The sequence below is a fragment of the Pleurodeles waltl genome, chromosome 12 (genome assembly GCF_031143425.1).
Source record: "Pleurodeles waltl isolate 20211129_DDA chromosome 12, aPleWal1.hap1.20221129, whole genome shotgun sequence".
NCBI classification, from domain to species: domain Eukaryota; kingdom Metazoa; phylum Chordata; class Amphibia; order Caudata; family Salamandridae; genus Pleurodeles; species Pleurodeles waltl.
The window spans coordinates 587,405,264-587,420,285 of NC_090451.1; positions in this window are offsets into that span (position 1 = coordinate 587,405,264).

The window sequence follows — 15,022 nt, forward strand, 5'->3', positions numbered from 1 at the left end:
GTGCTGGTACAAATACTTTGCACATTGCTTCTGAAGTTAAGCCTACCTGCTCGTGCCAAGCTACCAAGGGGGTGAGCGAGTGTAGAAAAGTACCATCTTTCTTGGCATGTTACCCCCATTTTTACCTGTATGTCAGTATGTTTTTGCCTGTCTCACTGGGATCCTGCTGGTCAGGACCCCAGTGCTCATAGTATGTGGCCCAATGTGTGTGTTGTCAGTAGTGCCTAACTGTGTCACTGAGGCTCTGCTAACCAGAACTTCAGTGCTTATGCTCTCCCTGCTTTTAAATTAGTCACTATAGGCTAGTGACTTCATTTACCAATTCCAATTGGCACACCGGACCCCCCTTATAAGTCCCTAGTATATGGTACCTAGGTACCCAGAGCATTGGGGTTCCAGGAGATCCTTATGGGCTGCAGCATTTCTTTGGCCACCCATAAGGAGCTCAGACAACCCCTTTCACAGGACTGCCACTGCAGCCTGTGTGAAACAGTGCACACATTATTTCACAGCCATTTTCACTGCACTTAAATAACTTATAAGTCACCTATATGTCTAACCTTCATTTACTGAAGGCTAGGTGCAAAGTTACTAAGTGTGAGGGAACCCTTACACTAGCAAAGGTGCCCCCCACACAGTCCAGGGCCAATTCTCTGGACGTTGTGAGCATGGGGATGCCATTGCACGTGTGCACTACATATAGGCCAATACCTACATGTAGCTTCACAATGGGAACTCCGAAAATGGCCATGTAAGGTGTCTAAGATCATGGAATTGCCCCCCAATTCCAGATCTGGTATTGGGGAGTCAATTCCATGCATCCTGGGGGCTCCACCATAGACCTCCAGTACTGCCAAACCAGCTCTCTGAGGCTTGCACTGCAGCTACAGCTGCTGCCACCTCACAGACAGGGTTCTGCCCTCCTGGAGCCTGAGCAGCTCAGTCCCAGGAAGGCAGAACAAAGCATTTCCTTTGGGAGAAGGCTATTACACCCTCTCCCTTTGGAAATATGGCTAACAGGCTTGGGAGGGGTACCCTCCCAGAGCCTCTGGAAATGCTTTGAAGGGCACAAATGGTGCCCTCCTTGCATAAGCCGGTCTACACCGGTTCAGGGACCCCCAGTCCCTGCTCTGGCACGAAACTGGACAAAAGAAAGGGGAGTGACCACTCCCCTGTCCATCACCACCGTAGGGGTGGTGCCAGAGCTCCTCCAGTGTGTCCCAGACTTCAGCCATCCTGTTTTCCAAGGTGTAGGGGCACTCTGGAGGCCTCTGAGTGGACAGTACCAGCAGGTGACATCAGAGACCCCTCCTGATAGGTCCATACCTGATAAGGTAGCCAATCCCCTTCTCAGGGCAATTTAGGGTCTCTCCTGTGGGTTTCTCTTCAGATTCTGCTTGCAAGTTTCCATCAGGAATCCTCTGCAACTACTACTTCATCCTCTGACCTCCGATCGACCGCAGACTGCTCCAGGAACTGCTGTAACTGCAACAAAGTATCCAGAAGGGATACTTTTCCTCTGCAACTACACCTCCAGACAGCAACTGCAGCAATTTCCATGGTGTGCACACTCTGGGGACTACCTGTCTTCACCCTGCACTAGAAGGACCGAAGAAATCTCCTGTGGAGTGACGGAGTCACTTCCCTGCTCCAGCAGGCACCTTCTAAGATGACGACCGGTTCTCTTGGACTCCTGTCCTGGTGACGAGCATGCTCCTTGGAACACAGGTGGTGGACCCCTTGGACACAGACTGTCTTAAGGTCCTGCTGACCAAATTTGGAGGAGGTAAGAGCTTGTCTTCCCTGTTTGCGACAGTACCCCTGTGCACTGCATCATCTTCACCTCCTGAGGCCTCTGTGCACTATTTGCAAGAATCCTTTGTGCACAGCCTGGCCCAGGTTTCCAGCACTCTATCCTGCGATGCTCAAATCGTTGAGTTGTCCTTCTGCGGCGTGGGACCTTCTTTTGTAGTGCTGCAACAACTGCAATTTGCACCTTCTTTGTCCCAGTGACCTGGGACCTCTGTGGGTGCTGCCTGGTCACCTGTGGGTTCCCTCCAGTGTTGGGTGCCCCCTCTGCCATCCTCAGTCCAATTGGAGGTCCCCAGGTCCCTCCTGGGTCCAGGCAGCGCCACTTTGACACAATCCACGACATTGCTTGAACCAAGGCTTGTTGGACCAATCCAGCACCGAAACTCGCCTGCATCCAACATCTCCACGTGTGACATCCATTGTATACCCACTACAAACCAGGCCAGCCTCTTACAGTGGGGGTTAACTAAGGGTGATTCTCCTTTACCCTGACTAGAGTGAGGGTCCTTGCTTGTACGGGGCTAACCTGACTGCCAACCAAAGACTACATTTCTAACACCGTGCATGAGGAACTTGATCATAGTTACATCTCAGATACCATCAAACTCAGGCCTTTACTACCTTGGCTTTCGATATGGTATAGGAGTGAGCCAAATCTTAACAGGCTAATAATCAGGGACTGTCTTTCCTTGGATAACTCAAAAGCAATTCTCTTACTGAGTTATGTCATGTCTGAACTGACAGTTATGTCAAGTCTGAACTGACAGCTCTGGGTAGCCTTAGCCCATTTATCCACTGTGAAAAAATTGTTAAAGCTGATTATTTGTGGGTCAAACTTAATTTGTTATTCTGCTCTCTGCTGTCAGGGGAGGGTATGAAATGCAGGAACGAGTTGTTGGGGCACACTGTTTGAGAAAAACTGTTAATTCCATCAAACCGTATCTGACCTCTGTTAATAATGTCTGCAGCTATCAGCTTTTTTTCAGGTTTAGGTTGAATTATTTTCTCCTTCTAACCATGCATAGTAATGTGTGGGGAGGAACTGCTTCTGTGCTGAGACATCCCTCTTGGGTGATGGGTGTGCATAGGCAGGTGTGGAGAGAGACTAACCTCTCTGTTCAGAACTCTCTCTGGAATGATGAATATGCATAGTAGGCTATGAGGAGGGACTGGCCTCTCAGTTGGCAGCCATTCCCAAAACCTCGGGCATATGTAGTATGACCTCTTCTCAATCTGATGGGTGTGAATATTACCCTTTGATAAACAACTAACAACTATAGGAAGACTATTTTCTACAGTAACACTTGTGCGTACTAAAGTGCATTCAGAGATCATCTACTGCTTTTCATGGACAAGCTAGGCAAAAAAAAACACTTTTTGAAAGTTTTGTGGAGATTTGTAAAACAGTGCTGAAGTTATTATCAACTCAAAAAACAAATTTCCTATGGAAACGCTGACCTAACTATAACTAAACTGGATAACACATATCTATTGAAACCGCACCAAAGTTATAAGCAAATCAAAAATGCTATTTATCAAAATGTGATCCTAAATACCACAGAGGCGGAGCCCCTCAGGGGCCTGTTCAATGTTGGGGTGGGGGCATCAGGCCCCTCCCTGAAGCCACTGATCATCTACAGGGATCACATTGGCCATGGCCTGCTAGGAGGCAGTGTCCTGGGAACCCCTTCCCCATAGAGACACAGTAGTTCCCTGTCTGGGAGAGTGTGGGCCTACCTTGCCCATACACTCTGGGGTGACAAATACTACCTGCCCCGATGGGAGCAAAGTAATGAACCCGGCTCCTTCTAGCATCAAATATGGTGGTGACTGGAGCCATTGGCCTCACGCCCACTCCCCCCATGGCACCCAACGAAAAAGGCATTGCATGTGCCCCAAGTGGGCACCAGGGCACCCACTTCAATAAATGTTTTTTTTTTAAAGCCAGCTCCCACCATTGGGGTGGCTAGGGGGTTGGCAGGGGCTGCAGGGTCTTCGGGCTTCCACCGCAGCCCCCAAGTAAAAAAAAAATTGTTGAGGGCTCCCCTGGTGAGAACCTGGGCACACAAAATTGTAATTAAAAATACAGTAACGTAAATAATAAATGTGTGGCAGGAGTCGCTCACTTATTATTCATTGCTCCAGAAATGGAGCACCCAATAATAACATGTGAAGACGTTTTATTTATATTTGTTTTAATCCTGGTGGGCGCGACCAACCATTTTTTATGCTGCTGGGGGTTGCAGAAAGTGCACCACAAGCCAAAGCTCTTTGAAATTATTTTGGAGTGTGGGGTCCAATTTCTGGCTGTTTTTATGGCTATATTCTGTTGCCTGAAAAATGGTAACACATATATAAGACATGTTTTTTTTTATTACAATTATTTGTCATTTTTTGACAAATCAATAGATCTGCTTTTTATATGTTGAAATGCTAACCCCCTGAGAAAGTCAATGTGCTGCCTTTTAAAATTTTGGTGTTCTTGCCCTTTGACAAAGTCAGTAGATCTGTCTTACTTAAAACCACATAGTCAGCCCTGACCGCTTTCAGGGATTTGCTGTACTCCATTCAACCCCATGCCTTGCACAAACACCAAGCGCAGTGGAGGGTTGGGTGCCAGCAGGGACTTGGATGCGGGCCTGGACACAGGACAGGCCCTATACCCCACCCAATGCCACATATGGCAATGGACATGTTGCCTGGTTAGGGAGCTGAAAAGAGTGTGTAATAAGGTCTACTACTTATATTAATTTGAAGGTGGTGGATAAATTGTAAATGAAAGTTATAACATAGCTTTAGAATTGTTTAAGTTTGTGTAGTTTAAACTTGGTTTGTATAGGGAAAACAAGTTTTCCTTAACTATAACTAAGCTTTAATCTTTGTTTTTTTCAATAAATTTCAATGTTTTTTGTTCTTTTTAATAAAAATGTGATTCAACTCCCAGAGTCCAGTGTTGCAAGTTGTTATGTGGAGAGTTGTACAGTGGAGGAGAGTGTTGTAAAGTCACCTGTTTTAGACTGGAGTATTGTACATTGGAATTGAGTGGAGTAAAATACAGTGTAGTAGCATATCATGCAGTGTAGTAAAGTGTTATACAGTGTAGTGGGGTATGGTGTCTCATATAGATGAGTCAAGTATCGCAGATTGGACCAGCGAGTTGTACAATGAAATGGCATGTTGAACAGTAGAGTAGGATGTTATAGACTGTTATTGAGTGGAGTGGAGTGTTTTAGAGTGGAGTAGGGTGAAGTAGAGTATCAGAGTGGAGTATCGTCAAGTGGAGTGTCACAGAGTACAGTGGAGGGGAGTATCGGAGAGTGGAGTGCCATGTCATTTAGTGAAGTGGCATATCGTAGAGAGAAGTTGATTGGGATGCTGTCCTGTCTCATACCCTATAGTACAGTGGTGTGGAATGGATAGGCATAGAGTGGAGTATTATGGCATACAGTGTAGTACAGTGTTGTAGAGTGGAGTTGCATACAGTGGAGTAGAGTAACAGACAGTTGTGTAGCATAGAGCGCAATATAGTACAGTGGTGTAGTGTGAGATAAATTATAGTAGAATGGAGTACACTGGAAGGGACAGTGTACAGTGGAGTAAAGTGTCATAGAGTGGAGTAGAATGTCATAAACTATAGTAATGTGGAGTGCAGTAGAATGGAGTGGTGGAGGATACTGTTGAGTAAAGTGTCATTGACTGGAGTACTGTGTTGTACAGTAGAGTGTAGTGGGGTATCGTACAGTATTGGAAAGTGATATTGACCACAGTAGAGTAAAGTTGCATGCAGTGTAGTTGATTTTTGTAGAGTGGAGTGGTGTACAGTACAGTACAGTGTTGTAAAGTAGATTGCCATACAGTGTTATAGAGTACAATGACACTGAGTGACGCAGAGTGGAGTAGCATTTAGTGGAATAGAGGAGTAGAGTAGAATACTGTGTCAGTGTAGATTGGAGTAAAGTGGGGTGCAGTGGCATGCAAACAGCTGCGTACAGTTTCGTATAGTGGGGTAGAATGGAGTGTTTTGCAGTGGCATAGTGTATAATACAGAGTTGGATGGTGGAATGAAGGAGTACCGACAGGAATAAATTCTTGGAGAGTGGCAAACAGTGTAGTAGAGTGTCATACAGTGGAAGTGCATAGAGTACAGTATGTGTGAAACAGTGGAGCTGCATAAAGTGGATTGTTGTATAGTAGCGAGAGTGAGGTAGAGTGTTGTATCCTGGAGTGTAAAGGCACTGAGTGGATTATATAGTTGGTCAGTAAATGTATGGGGATAGAGTTGAGTAAGAAGTTGTAGAGTGCCATAAAGTGTGGTAGACATTTATAGAGTTGAGTTATAAAGAATGGAGGAGAGTGGATTACCATAAAGTGGAGTAGCAGACAGTGGAATAGCATACTGTGGACTACCGTACAGTGGAGTGTAAACAAGTAGAGTGGCATAGAGTGGGATTGTGTAGAGTGGAGTGGTGTACAGTAGATTAGCATAGAGTGGAGTAAAGTAGAGTGGATTTGTGTAGAAAGGCGTGGCATACATTGAAGTGGCATAGTGTATAGTCAAGGAAACTGTTATAAATTGGTGTGGCGTCTCATACAGTTGAGTCGAGTGCTATGTCGCACAGTGTTGGGCACTGTTGTAAAGTGAAGGAGAGTGTTGCCCTCAGAGTTTTGGGCATAGAGTTGGGAATGTTTGGACAGCGGAGTGTGTAGGAATAAAGTGAATAGAGTGTAGTTAAGTTTCGTAGAGTGGAGTTATACAGAAAGGAGGAGAGTACACTGGAACGGCGTAGAGTGGAATAGCATACGTTGGAGTGGGATAAAATGGAATAGTGTAGAACAGAGTAGTGTAGACTGCAGTGGAGTGTCATACAGTGTAATAGTGTATAGTGTAGTAGCATATAGTAGAGTGGCATAAAGTGTAAAAGCGTACAGTGGAGTGGACTGGAGTGGTATCTTGTGGATGGAGTAGAATGTAAAAGCGCACAGTGGAGTGGGGAAGAGTGGAATACCATACAGTAGAGAGGCAAAGACTGAAGGTGTGTACAGTGTAATACCATAGAATGGAGTGGGATACAGTGGAGTAGATTAGAGTAGAGCACAGTGGAGTGGCATACAGTAGAGTGGTGTAGATTAGAGTAGTGTACAGTGGAGAGGGGTAGAGTGAAATAGCATAGAGTGGAGTTGTAGGAGGCTGGCCTGGCTTGTAGTGGGTACCAGAGGTACTTACACCTTGTGCCAGGTCCAGTTATCCCTTATTAGTGTGGAAGAGGTGTATCTAGCAGCTTAGACTGATAGAAGGTAGCTATGGCAAAGCAGCTTAGGCTGAACTAGGAGACATGTAAAGCTCCTACTATACCACTGGTGTCATATGCACAATATCATAAGAAAACACAATACACAGAGTTACTAAAAATAACGGTACTTTATTTTTATATAAATATGCCAAAAGTATCTCAGTGAGTACCCTCAGTATGAGGATAAGTTATATACACAAGATATATGTACACAAACCAAAATTAGATAAGTAATAGCAAGAAAAGTAATGCAAGCAGTGTAGAATTACAATAGATTGCAATAGGAGCACATAGGTATAGGGGAAACACAAACCATGTGCTCCAAAAGTTGAATGCGAACCACAAATGGACCCCAAGCCTATGTGAGCTTGTAGAGGGTCACTGGGACTGTAAGAAAACAGTGAGGGTTAGAAAAACAGCCCACCCCAAGACCCTGAAAAGTAGGTGTAAAGCGCATCTACTACCCCCAGAGAGCACAAAAGTGGTGATAGGGGGATTCTGCAGGAAGAACAAACACCAACAATGCAACAACAGTGGATTTTCGGACCTGAGTACCTGTAAGACAAGGGGACCAAGTCCAATAGTCGCGACAGTGTCGAGAGTGGGCAGAAGCCCAGGAAATGCCAGCTGAGGGTGCAAGGAAGCTGACACCAGGTGGAAGAAGCTTGGAGTTCTGCAAGAAGAAAATGGACTACGACTTTTCCTTTGGAAGACAGATGTCCCACGTCACGATGAAGCTTGCAGAGGTGTTCCCATGCAGAAAGACTGCAAACAAGCCTTGCTAGCTGCAAGGGTTGCAGTAGAAGTTTTTGGGTGCTGCTGTGACCCAGGAGGGACCAGGATGTCACTACTTGGAGGAGGAGACAGAGGGGGCGCCCACCAACTCAGGGAGTCCTCACAGAAGCAGGCAGCACCCGCAGAAGTACCCTTACAGGCACTTGGAAAAAGAGTGAACCGGAGTCCAAAAGGGAGTCCCACAATGCCGGAGGACAACTCAGAAGGTTGTGCACTGTAGGAAGGAGTGTCAGGGACCCAGGCTTGGCTGTGCATGAAGGAAATCCTGGAAGAGTGCACAGGAGCCGGAGCAGCTGCAAATCACGCGGTACCCAGCAATGCAGTCTAGCGTGGGAAGGCAAGGACTTACCTCCACCAAACTTGGACTGAAGAGTCACTGGACTGTGGGAGTCACTTGGACAGAGTTGCTGAGTTCCAGGGACCATGTTCGCCAGGATGAGAGGGGACCCAGAGGACTAGTGTTGCAGTCTTTTGGTGCCTGCATTAGCAGGGGGAAGATTCCGTTGACCTACAGGAGATTTCTTTGTAGCTTCTGGTGCAGGGTGAAGGCAGGCTACCCCCAGAGCATGCACCACCTGGAAACAGTTGAGAAAGGCGGCAGGATGAGGCGCTACAATGTTGCTGGTAGTCGTCTTGCTACTTTGTTGCGGTTTTGCAGGCGTCCTGAGCAGTCAGCAGTCGATCCTTTGGTAGAAAGTGAAGAGGGAGATGCAGAGGAACTCTGATGAGCTCTTGCATTCGTTATCTGACGAATTCCCCAAAGCAGAGACCCTAAATAGCCAGAAAAGTAGGTTTGGCTACCAAGGAAGGAGGATTGAGCCTCTGACGTCACCTGCTGGCACTGGCCACGCAGAGCAGTCCAGTGTGCCCCCAACACCTCTGTTTCCAAGATGGCAGAGGTCTGGGACACACTGGAGGAGCTCTGGGCACCTCCCCTGGGAGGTGCAGGTCAGGGGAGTGGCCACTCCCCTTTCCTTTGCCCAGTTTCGTGCCAGAGCAGGGCTGGGGGATCCCTGAACTGGTGTAGACTGGCTTATGCAGAGATGGGCACCATATTGCCCGTCAAAGCATTTCCAGAGGCTGGGGAGGCTACTCCTCCCCAGCCCTCACACCTATTTCCAAAGGGAGAGGGTGTAACACCCTCTCTCAGAGGAAGTCCTTTGTTCTGCCTTCCTGAGCCAGGGCTGCCTGGACCCCAGGAGGGCAGAAACCTGTCTGAGGGGTTGGCAGCAGCTGCAGTGGAGACCCCGGAAAGGCAATTTGGCAGTACCCGGGTCCTGTGCTAGAGACCCGGGAGATCATGGAATTGTCCCCCCAATACCAGAATGGTATTGGGGTGACAATTCCATGATCTTAGACATGTTACATGGCCATGTTCAGAGTTACCATTGTGATGCTATACTTAAGTAGTGACCTATGTATAATGCACGAGTGTAATGGTGTCCCGCACTCACAAAGTCTGGGGAATTTGCCCTGAATGATGTGGGGGCATCTTGGCTAGTACCAGGGTGCCCACACACTAAGTAACTTTGCACCCAACCTTCAACAGGTGGAGCTAAGGCATATAGGTGACTTAAAAGTTACTTAAGTGCAGTGGTAAATGACTGTGAAATAACGTGGACGTTATTTCACGCAGGCTGCACTGGCAGGCCTATGTAAGAATTGTCAGAGCTCCCTGGCAAAAGAAATGCTGCAGCCCATAGGGATCTCCTGGAACCCCAATACCCTGGGTACCTCAGTACCATACACTAGGGAATTATATGGGTGTACCAGTATGCCAATGTGAATTGGTCAATTTAGTCAGTATCCTGTTAGTGACAAATTTGGAAAGCAGAGAGAGCATACCCACTGAGGTTCTGGTTAGCAGAGCCTCAGTGAGACAGTTAGGCATCACACAGGAACACACACAGGGCACATACTTATGAGCACTGGGGCCCTGGCTGGCAGGGTCCCAGTGACACATAGACTAAAACAACATATATACAGTGAAATATGGGGGTAACATGCCAGGCAAGATGGTATTTTCCTACAGGAGTGGCACAGAGTGGAGTGACATCCAATGGAATACAGTAGAATGGAGTGGCATATAGTGGAGTGGCATACAATGGAATAGAGTGGAGTGGTGTACAGTAGAGTGATGTACACTGGAATAATGTAGAGTAGAATGAAGTGGCATATACTGGAATGCTATACACTGGAGTGGCGTAGAGTGGAGTAGCTTACAGTGGAGTGACACACAGTGGAATAGCATAGAGTGGAGTGGCATACAGTGGAATGTGGTCAAGTGGAATAGAATATAATTTACAATTTATTTTATTTCATGAATTGGAAATCCAAAGGGGAAATGCAAGAACTGTGTGTGGCGGCAGGGGTGGGAATTCAGCCCCTTTAAATTCTTCATCGCAGTCCCGCCTCGCGGGACGTGCACGGGCAAAGCCCGGCGCCAACGGCGGGCCCGTCCTGCGCCCGTCAATGACCGGATGAGGCCGGGCCACACCTCCTTAATCCACGTCTCGGGGCCAGTGGACAGAATAGGAACTCATAGTATAGTGGCCTGAGGAGTCTAAGACTATTGCAGGTGAGGTGAATTATTTCAGGGCCCCAGTTGGTGGAAATAGAGGGGCTAAGTGTGCATAAGTGAATGTTCGAACAAGGAGCATCCAGAAAAGCACAAAAGGTGACTGTTGACTGCAAAAGGGGGAGAGAAGTGCAGACAGAAGGGGGCGGCATCCCAGGAAAAACATGGTAACAACAAAACTTTAGATGGATTTCTCCAAAAAGCTGTTGGAGCTTTAGAAAAGGAGATAGAGTTGGTCGAGCGTCGTCTAACTGCTCCCACACTTCTGGCCTCTAGCTGTCAATCTCTACCCCTGTCACAAATTCCTAAACGCCTTCTACAGCCACAGGACTCACAGACTGCTTTGGCTACCTCACCCACTATCCTTCCTGGAAACCTCCAGGAGTTCACCTCTGTGATTTCGGACGACGCCACTGTAACATCCGAACCGGCAATGTCGATTCCGGGCCCTTTAAAGGTTGTGTCTACACCTAACCCAGAGTCCAATGTAAAAGGGAAAAGGAAACGAGGTGAGGTAAACTTAAGGAATAAACGAGCTCGCACTTTGAGCTCCTCTAATCCTGGCCCTGCATCTAGGAATAAAGACTATATACTACCCCAAGAAAGCATTATTGAGCAACCGGCATTTGACCGTATAATAGAACATATAAAGGAAGAGTTCTCCAAGAGGCTCCACCCTATAGTCAACCGTTTACAAGCCATTGAGGAGAAACTGGGAGGGCTTATCAAGTCTCAGTCGCTGGTCACTACTCCCCAAGCGGATTTTCAATCTCATTGCCATGCCTTCCCTTTGAGTCATCCCTGTGTTATTGATAGCAGATCTCCCTCCCCAGTGGGTAAGAGTTTCATGCCTTCGAAGACTTACCCTGATCCCCTGCATCAATCAAATGGGGGTCCAATTGACAGGCCGGCCATCAATTCAACTGACAAGCGCTCCAAGGTCTCCGCTTCCTCCTTTAGGGGAACTGGAGGAACAGCTCCTTCTAATGACACAGCAACGAAAATCCACAAAGCTAACTCTGTTCATGATCACCAACAATCAGGCCCCCTGGAGAAGGTGCTGACTAACGGTGGGATTATGACAAGAGCTTTACATCTTCCACCAGAATCATGTCCATATGTACTTATTATCACAAATGTTCCTAAACTCCAAACTAACAACTCAGAATCCTTCACTGAATTGAAAAATAAGGTCATACATTGGCTACATACAAATGCCAGATTTGCATTTCACATGGTACCTTCAATATTAATGGTGAGGAGGGTGGGTTGGGTGGGTCCATCAGAGAAGCTTGGCATGGGGGACTGTATTGTCATCAACTTTGACTCACCTGCCCTTGTTCAGCAGCTCTAAACGCTTGTAGACCTAATCCCTCAGTGGGGGAAGTATTTCTGTGCAGACTCCAAGTTTTTTACCCCCAAGCAGTTATACCAGCTATCAGTGGGTCGTTATTAGCGCCCTGTGGCCCCTTTTGTTCTCAGACACAGTACGCCCCCCAGTCAGGATGTAGATACCCCTCATCCCCCCTTTCTGAGGTAGATTGACTCAAAGTCAGTCTCACACAGGGCTCCCAAAAATCCTTGGGAACTAGGTATCTAGCCAGGGACCATCTTACACCTAGAGTTAGTGGACCATGGGGATTAGGAATGAGTAGCCCAGAGGATGAGTAGATTGTAAATGCAGTTTTTAGACGCCTTACACCAGTTACACTACCCACCCAGGCAGAACCCTGTAATCTAGAAATTAGTCAGATTTCATTCGGTTGTGAAATAAATGGGATGAACACCACCCCAGGAGTCAGTGAACCGGGAGGAGCCCATGCGAGCAGACCAGCCTTGGAGCCAATAGGTCCCAATAATCTTAGGACTATTTCATCCATCATGGCACCTGATCTGAACATGACTGGCTCCGAACCTTCTGGGGTGAGAGATTCTTTGGGAGACAAAGTAGTGGGAAGTGCCAACGAGAGCGGCCTAGCTATGATCTTAAGGGGTATTAAGCCTTTTAGGGGTACTTCACCTACTAGAGCACAATCCATGGCTGAAGCATTGCAAGGCAGAGCAGATGCTCCAGACACAGTTCTCTGCTGGAACATAGCTGGGCTGGAGAACAAAATGCGAATTCCAGAATGGGACCAATTTATAGACGAACACAAGATATGTCTTTTTCAAGAGACATGGGCATATGAGCCCAAATACAGAGTCTATTTTAAAAGCTATTCGGTGTCAGCGCGCAAGGTGACCTCTGGGAGACCCTCAGGTGGGATGCTTATATGGCTCAGTAGTTCCCTTAAGTGCCAGGTCGAAGTAGTAGATATGGGTTGCCCCGATTTACAGGGCTTAACAGTATCGACCCTTAAGGAGAAACCTCTCCTAATAATTAACATCTAAAGTAGGAATGTGGGTAGTAACTGTGAGTCTTACGTTTTTACTATTTTGGATAATCTTCTCTTTAGTAAAACTCCTACTCACCATATCTTAATTGCAGGGGATTTCAACGTCACTTTCGAGCCCTACTTTTTGGCCCAAGAACTATATAAAGAAGAGGATGCCTATTGGGGCATCCCACAATTGGTGTCGAACAAATACCCAGAATGAATAGAACAGCCTACCAAGTTGTCGATATCACACTTGCACATGGTCTTCGGGCCTGTAATGGCCGCTCCCGCTCAGACGCTATCCCCATTTCACCTTTAGGAGCGGAGCCTATAAGAGTCATATTGACTACTTTTTATTTGACATTCGATTGTGGGGTCATATGGTTGACATGAGGGTTCTGGAACACGAAGAAAGTGACCATAAGCTAATGATCTTATCAACCAGAGGTCTGCTACCTTCACTAGAAGTTCCTTACACCAAGGCATACGTACAGCAGCTTGCCTTGACAAATAATAAACGCAATGTTAAATGGGAGATTGTTAATACCTCCATAGGTTCTCTCACGTCAATACATAGCTTATTAGCAGACCAAATGGAGCATATGCTTCTGTTTTCAGAGGATGGTGATGGGCTTTTAGCAGTTCACACAGAACTATTTAACTCCCTAAAGCAATTCTTCACCAAAGAGATTGTTAGCAAACCAAGAAACAAGTGTAGCGCAAGGTGGTTTAGCAACAAATGTAGGGAAGCACAGCACAAGTTACTGAGAGACTTGAGAGGGGGACATACAGAGCACATAAGACAATCAAGGAAGGACTATAAACAGGAACTTAGTAGGGTGCGCAGGAGCTGGGAGGAGTCTAGATGGGCTGCCCTTCTGGAGTCTGCAAAAGTTAATGACACTTCCAAGTTATGGAAACTGATTGCAGATGATAGCGGGGATCCTTGTACCCTGCCTAGTACCTCGATCCTTCCCGTAGTGTGGGCCGAGCACTTTGGCCCATTATATTCAGGGCCAGCTGAAACTATTCCTAGGGAACCAGATGACATTATGATCTCCGAGGCCACCCCAATTAAATTTATCTTAGCAGAAACTAAGGCTGCAATAGTCTCATTGAACTGGGGAAAGGCTCCGGGCCCGATAAAATTCCTGGTGACCTTTATAAGACAAGACCTGATATATGGGCCCCTTATTTGAATCTGATCTGTAATGCTGTTGCTGCAGGAGCACCTGTCCCACGCTCTTGGAAGGGAGTTGAGATAGTCCCTCTTTTAAAAAAAGGTAGTTCCTGTGATCCCGCTAATTACCGTCCAATATGCCTACTTGATAATCTTCAAAAAATCTTCGCTAAGCAAGTTTTGCTCCATCTTGAAGAATGGATGTCAGAATCCGAAGCCATTTCTGATCTACAGGCAGGGTTCAGACCTGCGGTCAGTACCATAGACCAAGTCCTGAGGTTCTTAGCGATCAAATGGAATCTGTATGTGGTTTTTATTGACCTCAGAGCTGCATTTGATCTGGTTCCCAAGAGCTTGCTATGGCTGACATTATCTAACACTGGTGTTCCCAAAGGTCTCTTGAAACTTATCGTTCGACTGCATGAGAATACCTATGCACAAATTAGGAGTGGTAAGGACGGTGAATTAACAGACCCAGTTGCCATCAAAAGAGGAGTTAGTCAAGGTTGTGTTCTAGCCCCTACCCTCTTTCTCCTATACATAAACAACTGCATTAAATATTTAGTAACTGTATCAATGACTCGCCTAAGCTGGCAGGGAAGAAAGTCCTGTGTCTGCCAATTCTGTGCATTCTGCAGAGATTATGGGCTGGATGTTAATGTTAAGAAAACAAAACTTATGATAGATAGTGCCCCGAAAAAGAGAATAAAAGCAAATATAGCAATGAACTAAATCCCTTTGGAGAGCATCTCAGAGTATGATTACCTGGGCATAAGGCTAACGGATTGGGATGCAGGTATTGGAAAAGGGGCACTCATCATAAGTCAAAGAGGTGGGGTACTGGAACGCAAGGCAAGAGCTGCAGTGAGCCCCCCTTTGAATCCCATTTCTGAAATATATAAAGTCCAAATCCGAGCTGCTGCCTTGTATGGAGCGGAACTCTGGGGTTCCAATAGACAACTGGATGTCTTACAAACTAAAGAAAACA